Below are 10,461 nucleotides of genomic sequence, written 5' to 3' on the forward strand. Positions count from 1 at the left end.
CCTGATCATTTTGCACGTCTGCTGCAGCAATAGGAGAGTATCATCAAAGCATGGTAGCTGGGTAGGAAAGGCAGTTCCCTTCACCCTCGTGTGACAAGGCTGCTTTAATCTTGACTGAGAGCTGCGCTCTTCTGCCCGCTCAGATCCGTCGGTTGTCAACATTCATTTGAAACATTTACGTCTCCCTAAATGAAGTCCGATTGAGTTGGCCGTGCTGGAGGAGAAAGAATTAGCAGAGAGAAGATAATGCTCACGATGTAAAGCACTTCCTGGTGAGAGAGTAATGAGATGCAATGGGGACCTGGCACAATTTGCTGGCTACGTTGCAGTAAACCTCGTGCTTTGGAATGAGCTGTTCAGTGACAATCTGTCCGAGCGAGAGAGGCTGGCATTACTGTTTGCTTAAAAAGAGGACAGGTGAGGAGCTAGGCGATCTTCTAAATACATTGCCAAATAGTCTTCATGTCGAACACCTGTGCCACATGCGCTCTGGCACGTGGCAGGTTACCCTGGGAGGGGTAGAGGGCCCATCAGCCTTATCTGGGGTCCCGAGGGCTGGGGAAGCTGTAGCCGCGGTGCTCCTGCAGCTGGGAGCATGGCTCCGGCCTGCCAGGCCCTAGTTCTGGGTGCTGTACCAACACATGCGCCGCCCTTTTTCTCTGTGCAGGTTTTTTTGACCCGAGGATCTCCCGGGGTCGAAAGCCTCACTTCCACACTGCAAGGTTCGGCGTGCAGCGTTGCAAATGGGTTTGCTGTGCCCCGTGCCGCACAGCCGCGCTCGCCTGGAGGCGGCCTCAGACCAGTTAGCTCAACATGCCGAGAAATCAAGTCACCAAATCATACCTGTGAACCTGGTGGAGGTCCCTCACAGAAAGACGGTTACTCACTTCTACTCTCTTCCCCACAGACTGCAACACTTAAACACCTAAGTGATTTAAGAGCCTGAAATTCATTTTCCAAAAGGAACCTATGCACTTAGGAGTCTCATTGAAAGGCAATGGGATTTGGGCTCCTAAGCGCATTGAAAAGGGGACGTGGGTTGCCAGTATACTTAGAGAAGATTTTGGAAGGTATCTGGATACCCATGCTAGCTCTGCAAAGTGGGCCAGAAAGAAAAGGTGATATTATCAGATTGGACTATAGCTTCTGCTTCAGAATATGTAACTTTGCCTGTTAGGACTTTCCCATGGATTTGGGGGCCACCCTTTTGTTTCAAGATACCCACACTTACTATACCAATAAAGCAGGGGTGTCTTACCTTTGCTCAGCCAAGGCAGTTATGTCCGCTGCAGTAGTAAGAGGTGGTAGAAAGTTTTGAAGAGGCAGGACATGGCAAAGGATGAAAGCTGCCTGTCACTTCCCTACTCGCACTAGGGAAGCATGGCTGCAAAGGTGTGAAATCACAGTGCGCAATGTTTGCCTTGCTCAGAGCTGGAAGGATTGAGATGGGCTAATGGTGGCTTTGATAACCCGGTTCTGTAACCCTCTTGAAGGTTAAAGAAAATAGCAAGCTTACTGGGGGAATATAACATTTCATACCAACAGGTCTCCAAGGAAAAACCAATCTCTTCGACGACACAATTTCCCAAGGTATTCATCTTCAGAGAAAGCAACAAAGATGTGAAGTGCGAAACACCCCCATAATAGAAACTGCTGGGCCATTTACCTCTGTAAAGCTGCAGAAAAGTAAAAATGGGCCAAGTCTGCACCATTATTTATGAAACCCAGAGGAAACACACAGCCAAAGCAGAGCAAGTGAGCTCACACACACACACACACACACACACACACACACACACTGGTAATGCTCAATAAATATTGGAAAGTCAGGCTTGCTGGGTGGAAAGCTTCTGCTACCTATATAAGCAGTCAGTTCAGATAACCAGGACCTTGGTCTTTCAGTGCCATCTATTTTATGCATAAGCTGAACATGCCACCAGCGCAATCACTTGTTAACCATCCTTCACACATGCACACACCCAGGTTTGTTTGCAGGAGCAAAAGACTGAGAGCCAGCACAAGGCCTACGCATGCTCTTTTACCTTTTTGGAGGGTTTTCCAGAATGATGCAGGCCCCTGCACAGAGAGAAAAGTCTCATTTAGATGTGACGTTCCACAGTTGGAAAGGAGGTTGTTGTGCATGGTCCGTGATGTTGAGGCCTGCAGGTGACGACATGGGAATCCATTAGTGTCTGTGACTGCATAAGTGGAAGGGCTTCTAGCACAGTGAAGTCCTGATATGTGACTGAGCTTCCTACAGACTATAATGAATAATAGCATCTTCCATTCTTTTACCCGAAACGCAAATAATTAAGTTCATAGAGTCACAGAAAATGAGGGTTGGAAGGGATCACAGGAGAGCATCTGGTCCAACCCCAACTACTTCATCCCAGCCAAGGCTTTGCCTACCTGGGTCAGTTCTACCGAGTCCAAAGGAGAAATCTTTTATCCCAGAACCTTCAAAGGAGCTGGAAGCACCGGGGAACCCACAGCTCTCAGGACTCTCCCAAGACTCACAGCTCTTGAGTCTTTCTTTGAAGGGCTCAGTTCCCTTGGCTCAAACTTATTCCTGATTCAGAATGTAAGTAACTTTGGTACCAACTTTAACTTATGCCATAATCATTCCCGTAAATGAATACCGACATCTCTGCTATTCTGATCTGCGTGCTCAACTTTTCCGCTGGACGTGAGTTGTTATCCAACTCGCATTGCTTATGGATGCCCTCCTTTTTTTGCCTGCAAGTCATTTTCATTCCAATGACAATTAAGTATGAAAATGGGTAGTTTAAAACTGTTTAATGCTATCTTCAGACTGTATCAAACTCATCAGAACAGCACAGAACATCTATTAGGGGAGCTGATAAGACTGCGCCTTTCCTTTATGACAATCAGTATAGGAAAATCTAATCGTGTTGGGTTTTTAGCATTACATTTTTTTTCTAAACCTAATTTATCCAGTCATTTGCTAGCTACCATTGAAAAATATAATGAAGAATAAAGCCCAGGCAACTCTTCTAGGTCACTGGTTCAAATCCAGATGTGTAATGATGACTGTGTGTGTGTAGCATGGCCAGCACTGGGGCGGCAAAGTCACCCCCCTGGGGTCTGCCTGGATCCCGCTTTCCTTGCCCCCTCTGGCTTCTCAAAGTCCCACTCTGTTGTCTGGCCTGCTGTGCCCTGATGTTATGATTGGACAGGGAGGCTGCCCCTAGGGGGAAAGGGGGCTTTGGGTATTAGACCCTTGTCTGGGCTGAGGCCCCTTGGCCCTGGCCAACTCTGCTCTGGCTGGGCACCTCTGCTTGAGGTCCCCTGTCTCAGGACCATAGGCTCCCAGGCCCCAGCTTTGGCCTCACCTTTGCAAGCTCTGGCCCTGCCCTTGTGGGCTCTGGGCCCCTCGGCCCCTGGACTTGTGTCCCCAATCTTTGCTTTCCGATGCCACAGTCCTTCCAGTAACAGCAGCACTAGACCCTTCAAAGGGTCAGGTCCAGGACCTGGGGTGCCCTTGGCACCCTTTTCCATGGTGTCCTCCGCCCCTACAACCACAATCCGGTCCTCCGGTATTTAAATACAAATTAAAAGACAGGAGCATCTCCTTTCAAACAAAAAGTTCCCCATCCTGGGTTAACACCACACCATGGCAAAACTACCATGCAAGGCCCCAAAATACTAATCTTTGGGTACCTGGTGGTCCAGAAGATCCCTGCATCTTGGAGTCCTTCCTCCTCGTCTGCTCAGGCCCCACTCCTCCCTGGAGCTTTGCTTCCTGCAGTCTGCAGGGCCAGACTGCCCCCCTTGCTTCAGGCTGTGGGCTTATGTAGCTCTCTCTGGCTTACCTGACCCGCTACTTCTGCCCTAGGCCTGTCAACCCCTGGGGCAGATGGCCCTTTCTCACTATCAGTTTGTCCAGCAGGCTGGAGCCAGCCAGCAGATCCTTGGCTCCCTCCCTCCTTCAGTATGTATTAAGAAACAGTGTGTATTAAGAAACAATCAAGGCAGCTGCTAAAAAAAAGCCCATTTGCTTTTAACATTAAAATTTGGAGGAAGGGGCAAGAAAATCCAATTTACAACAACTTTGATTTCGGTTCACTAACTTTTGATGCAATGCAACAAAACAACTTAGGACAGATCTTTATTGCAGTGGCACGCATGTGTTATTGGGTGAAGTGGCCTGCTTTGAGACTTTGGAGTTGTGCGTTTCAAAATGATGGGAAATGCAGTGCTGACACTAATGATTATAACACACTGCTGTGCCGCCAGCTGCAGAGAGCTCAGCGATGCTCAGGACCTTTCTCTGGAAGAATACTTGGGACAGCACAGATAAGAATAATATGCTTCCATATTCAATTACTGTAATTACACTCCCGCAAATTCATTTAGCAGGAGGTTTAGATGTTTATGGCTAGATTTATACGTCCATTAGCTTTTTGGTAGTAATGGATGTTTACACCTCTCACCCATTAAACGTCAGCCTAGGATCTGTATGAATTTATGGAAAACATTATGTGCACGTGATTGGCTTTCCTTGTAAAATTACAACTTTTGGGCATATGTGAGTGTCTTTGGAGAGCTCTTGAAAATACAAACCTCCATGTGCTTCAGGTCAGCAGTGATACTATTATTCCAAAGGAGGGGAAAAATCAAAATCCAGATGGACACAGCCCACCAGTTTCCAATGTTGTTTTTTGGACTCAAAGGATTCATTTTCTGAGCACCAGGTGGCACTGATAAAACAGGAATGAAAGTACTATCTTCCATTTCTTTCACTGAACAACACACACTGTATTGGGGTTTATCCTCATCTTTGCAAAACCAATACAGTTCCCAGTTATACTAAGGGCTGTACCCTACCACCCTTAATTTCACAGAGCAGTCGCTGACACAGCAAGCAGCCCACTGATTTCAATGAGAATATCCAAGGAATAAAATATTTCTTACTGGCCATGTGAGTGAGAGATCCTGACACAAGGTAAGATCAGCAGTAATGGGCTCTGGTTCGAGACTCACTCACAGGCTGCAAACAGACATCTCATTTGAGCCGGTCCTGACTGATCCAAGTCAAGACTTGAGACAAAAGAGGAGCAGCACAGCCCTTTACACATATAGCCCTTCCAGATTGCCTTGCCGCTCCTCTCTCAATGGGGACAGGGAGAGCGCACAGCCTGTCAGGCTTGCCCCTGGAATGATTGGCAATTAACTTAAATGAGCCACAATTAACTTACAGACATATGCAACAGTGTCTGGGAGGAAAAGCAGGAGCACATTTTATCTGGCATGATTCCCAGGTATTTAAAGCATGACAATGGACTATAGGATCCCAGGACAAAAGGCTTTCTCTTTGGAGAAAAGCTATGTTTGTTTACGCCCACCTGGGCAACAGTTCAAAGGGAATGGCTTAAATAAGATTTATTGAGCTAAGGATGCATTTACAATCAACTAGCCAAGTAGTTCCTAAGAAACATGACTTTTCAGCCCTTCTCCACATAGCTTTAGATCCAAACCCACAGGCTAATGGAAATTCTCCTACAGCATATCTTAAGAAATATGCCTGGACCCTAAGGGCAGCTAATGCAAATTGTCATCGCTCCAACATTTCAAAATAACAAGATACAAGCAAAAGTGACTGCCATTCATTGGTACTTCCTGATATATTTGCATCAGCAGGCACTTGAGTGGTAATTTGATGTCTCTTTTGCCAAGTGTCAATTATGCCATTATTTAGATGGTGTTCTTTGTGTGCATTACACTTTCTAGATAGATACAAGACAAGGTCCCCACTGCCAAAAACTCACATAAACTACACTAATAGCACAATACAGATTACAACCCATGGCAGGTTCAAGAAATGCAGCAGGAAAACAATGATAAATAATAGCAATTCGGTTTTTTTTACAGCGTTCGATAACAAGGGTGGGGGGAACAGAAAATCCTAGTAAGAGAATCTCTTACCTTGAGTAATTGAGTTGAAGCATCCATTACAACAATATTGCGTCTTTAGGTGTGCTAAGCTAGGGGCTTTATACTTATTGATGAGTTGTTATAGAGTTTGATGCCTGATGCAGAAAAAGCAGTCTTTGTACCATTTACATCCCTTATTAGTTTAATGAGCTTGGCTCTATTCCTAGAAATGAGGCTGCCATTTTTGCTGTCTCTGCTGCTTCCGAACATCATTAAATTGGGGATCTGTGGAAAAAGACACGCCATCAGTAAATGAATTGACTTAGGAAATTGCATGTGCTCAAGAAGTAACTCTACTCTCTGCTGGGGTCATCAGCACAAAGACTATGACTTTGATTGGTTTAAAATGAATTGAGTCCTTCCACCCCTAGAAAATAGCACATATTCCATCCCTATGAACATCTTCCCATTGTAAACTTCTAGACAAGGAGGTCATCCCATGACCTGCTCACCATCTATTTGCTTTGATACACCTGTTTGGGGTATGTACTGGAGATGAAAAGATGGCTTCTCCAGAACCACTTCTTTTGCAATATCGGCTCCGGCCCAATCGGCAATTTTTAGGCAGTCTCTTATTATTGCAGTCCCACAAGATAGTAACTGGGTTTCCCAGACTCTGCTTCCTGTCCAATCCCAGAAGGGAGTAGTGGGCAAGAAATGGTTGCTGCCAATAACGGTTTCAAAAGTAAGTGATGTATGTGTCCACACTCCATTTTCAGAAGGGACTTAAGTATTTAAAAGTGTAAGTCTCATTGAAAACCAGTTGAATTTAGACTGTGAAAAGCCACAGCCAGTGCTGAAAATAGGATTCAGGCGCCTTGATCACTAAACGCTGGTTTTCAAAGGCGTTTAGAGACCAGTTTTTGAGAAAACCTAACAGGTGCCTACCTGCACCTCTATATGCCTTCAAACTCCAGCTTTTGCATACTTTGGACTTTTTCACCTGTAGCTTGAGCTTGAGCTAAAATGGAGATTCTTATTTCCCTTGCCCCTGGTCAGCTGATTAAGGGTTTTTTGATGACTGCCAACTTGGCCAACGCACAGGATGCAGCAAAGGAGATGAACTGCCACAGCTTCTCAACCTGGCGTAGAAGGGGTCCTGTAAGCACCCCAGGGGATCACACAGGGACAACACATCTATTAAAAAAGTGCTAAAAATTTTTTTAAAAACCATATGTAAAACTTTTTGTAGGGCGGCACAGCTTGTACTAGAGGGAGGTGAGAGGCTGTAAGTACAAAAGCCCTTGTTGACAGTGTGTTCCTGAGGATATGAAACGAGGGGGAGGCAAGCGGATAAAGGAGAAAAAGGGGCACTTGTTAGAAATACTTGTATTTTTCTGCTTCACATATTTTGGCATGTAGCACTTCTCCGATCTCATTCAAGCTGGATATTGCACACCTTAGTTTATACATTGTTGTAACCCTGTACAGACCGGCAATGGAAGCCTGCAATTATCTGTATTCTCCCTGTGATCTGTGCAGGGAGCTTTTGCTTTTTCATGTTGTCTAAAGGGAGCCTACAAAGTTAGTACATATCTTTTACAACCCAGCAGCAATGAAAGTGGAGCCTGCGTTTTGCTGTCTCTGTTGTAAAAGGTTAGGTGTGCAGGTCACATTGGGTACAGATCCTTTACCTGTGTGCAGCAGCTCAGGCTGCCTGGCTGGCAAAGTCACATATCCTGGACCAAAAAAAGCAAACAGACAGCAATAATATAAGGCTCTTGTTATCATCACAAGGAAGTCTCTGCTCTGCCTCAGAACATTTTGGGCACAGATTCTTGAGTGATATCACATCATCCACTACTGCTTCATAGATTTTAAAGGCCAGTTTTGATGATTGGAGCTGACCTCTGGCACAGCACAGGCCAGAGATTTTCACTCACTCATTCCTTCATTACACCCAATCACTTGTGGCTGAATTGGAGCATCTCCTTCAGAAAGGCATCCGGTTTTGATTTAAGGGCTCTGAGCAGTGGGGAATGGCCTACAATCCTTGGCAAGCTGTCCTGATGGCCAGTTACCCTCCCTGTTAGCATTTGCAAATTTAATGCCAGTTCTTCTTGGCACAACTTCCTCTTCTTCCCTTGCTTGTCCCATCTAAACGGCGGCACTGTTGTAGATCCTGGCTCTTGACTGGCTTTGGTCATATGCATCAGTGGCGATCCGTAGGGGGTGCAAGGGGGTGCACATGCACCTCCTGAGAGTGCTGGTGCACCCCCTGACAGGCCGCACTCTCCGCTCAGGCAATGGGCGGGGGGGTGCAGGTGGGAGCGCTGGTGCCCCCTCAGTGAGCACTGGCCGGGGAGCAGAGGCACTGGATGAAGCACCACGGCCACTTCCGGGAGTGCTGCAGCTGCTTCCCGGTTGGTATGATCAGCCGTGGGGGACCCTCCCCCCTGGTTGGCAAGACTGAGCATGGGGGAACCCCTAGTCGTCGAGACTGGCTGGTCACTGGGGGGGCACGTGCCCCCCCCGCCCCCGACTGAGATGGCACCAGTTGCCCATGATATTCATCTTCTTCTTCCAACTCCTTCTCTCTTATGTCCCTCTCCACTATATCTCTCCATGTCATCTTCAATCTTCTTCATCCCCTTCTCCCTGGTAGTCATTCTGGTACCTTCTTTTCCAACTTATTCTTCTGGACTCCCTTGCACATACCCATAACATGGCCAGTCTTCCCTCTTGTACTTTCTTAGATGCCCTCTTAGTCTTAGCCTTCTTAGTCTTCCCTCTTGTACTTTCTGGCCCTGGCCTAGCTTTACCGATCCTCTGATGTAAACATTCCTGACTTTATCCATCTTCAGCACATCCACTGGAGCATTCCCATCTCTGTCACATTCAGTCTCCCTTCTTGAGTTTTCTTCAGGGGTTGTGTCTCTGCTTCATACAATAGAGCTGGAGTCTTGTAGACTTTCCCCTTCAGCTTCACTGATACTCTCTGATCAACTGAAAGCTTATTTCTCCAGAAGACAACTGTTTAGAAAATGGGCTGCATGGATTTTAATGCCATATTTTACCAAGGCCTTGAGTGACAAATGTATAGAATATAGCACACTTCTTCCTGGGTACAGCCTATGTGCAGGATCTCAGTTTCATGCCACATGCTATCATCATGAACAGCTCGATTGTACTTTACACTAAAAGCAAATGAAAGAGCAGGGGACATAAACTACATTGACTGCCAGAGCAGTGTAAAGGAGCCCAAGTGTAAATCAGGGTCTTTTAGGTTGTTTCAAGCACATTGGTCTTCTATGCCTCAAAGCTCAATGGCAGACAAAGTTCTTTGGGTGAATCTGATATCTTTTATTAGACCAACTTAAATACTTGGGGAAAAAATGTTTTTTTAGCAAGCTTTCAGGTTTAAAAACCCTTCATCAGGCTGAGGAAGCCTCTGCAGTTGGTGTGTGCTCTTCTGGCCTTTTTTACTGGGAGCCACACAGTGGCAGCATTGCTTCGACAGAAAAAAGAGTATTTTCCCAGATAATCTACAATCGCGTTGTACTTGAAGATTAAAAGTGATAATGATAATAAAAATTTCAAAAAATATGTGCAGGAATGTAGATTACGCAACGGAAATTACAACAGAATATTTTTATCTCAGAAGTTCACGGTTGGGAGACTGGGGTAGAAGGGTAGTGTTTCCTCGTTTCTGACTTTAGCGATAGCAAAAGGCATGTCAGAAGTCCTAAGAAATAAGAGTGCTGCCTGCCTTAAAATTGAGCTGATCAACTAATTAGCTGGAAACTGTTCCTTAACCCCCACTGAGATGCTCTGCTATAGCCTCAGTTAAGTTCCCCTTAAGTTCTCAGGTCATATTTGTACACTGTGATGCAACAAATTCAAACATTTCAAGGAACTTTTTCCCAAGACAGAGAAGCAAATGTGTGCATTTTACTTGCAGTCTTTACAGTTGTGTGTGGTTTGTGAAATCAGGGCCATCTGTAGCAGCATACCTGCCCATCTTGGATTGATTGATTGATTTCCAGGGTTCCTAGTGGAAGGAAGGGCTCATAGCCTGAGTAACCTGTGACTTAAATACTGTACATTGCTGTAGCTCCACTCTCTTTACCGTTGTTACTCCTGATTTATACCGGTGCAAGTGAGAGGGGAACAGGCTTTCGAGTTTGTGTGTCGTCTAGGCTATAATACTGAGTCCGATTTTAGGAGAAGGCCAGATCTGAAGGAGTCAGATTTGAGGAGAAGGCCCAGATCCAAGGAGGTGATACTTCCCCTCTATCGGGCGCTGGTCAGACCGCAGTTGGAGTACTGCGTGCAATTCTGGGCGCCGCACTTCAAGAGGGATGCGGATAATCTGGAGAGGGTCCAGAGAAGGGCCACTCGTATGGTTAAGGGCTTGCAGACCAAGCCCTACGAGGAGAGACTAGAGAAACTGGACCTTTTTAGCCTCCGCAAGTGAAGGTTGAGAGGCGACCTTGTGGCTGCCTATAAGTTCATCACGGGGGCACAGAAGGGAATTGGTGAGGTTTTATTCACCAAGGCGCCCCC

Source organism: Alligator sinensis, unplaced genomic scaffold (genome assembly GCF_000455745.1).
Source record: "Alligator sinensis unplaced genomic scaffold, ASM45574v1 scaffold118_1, whole genome shotgun sequence".
In the NCBI taxonomy this organism is placed as follows: Eukaryota; Metazoa; Chordata; order Crocodylia; family Alligatoridae; genus Alligator; species Alligator sinensis.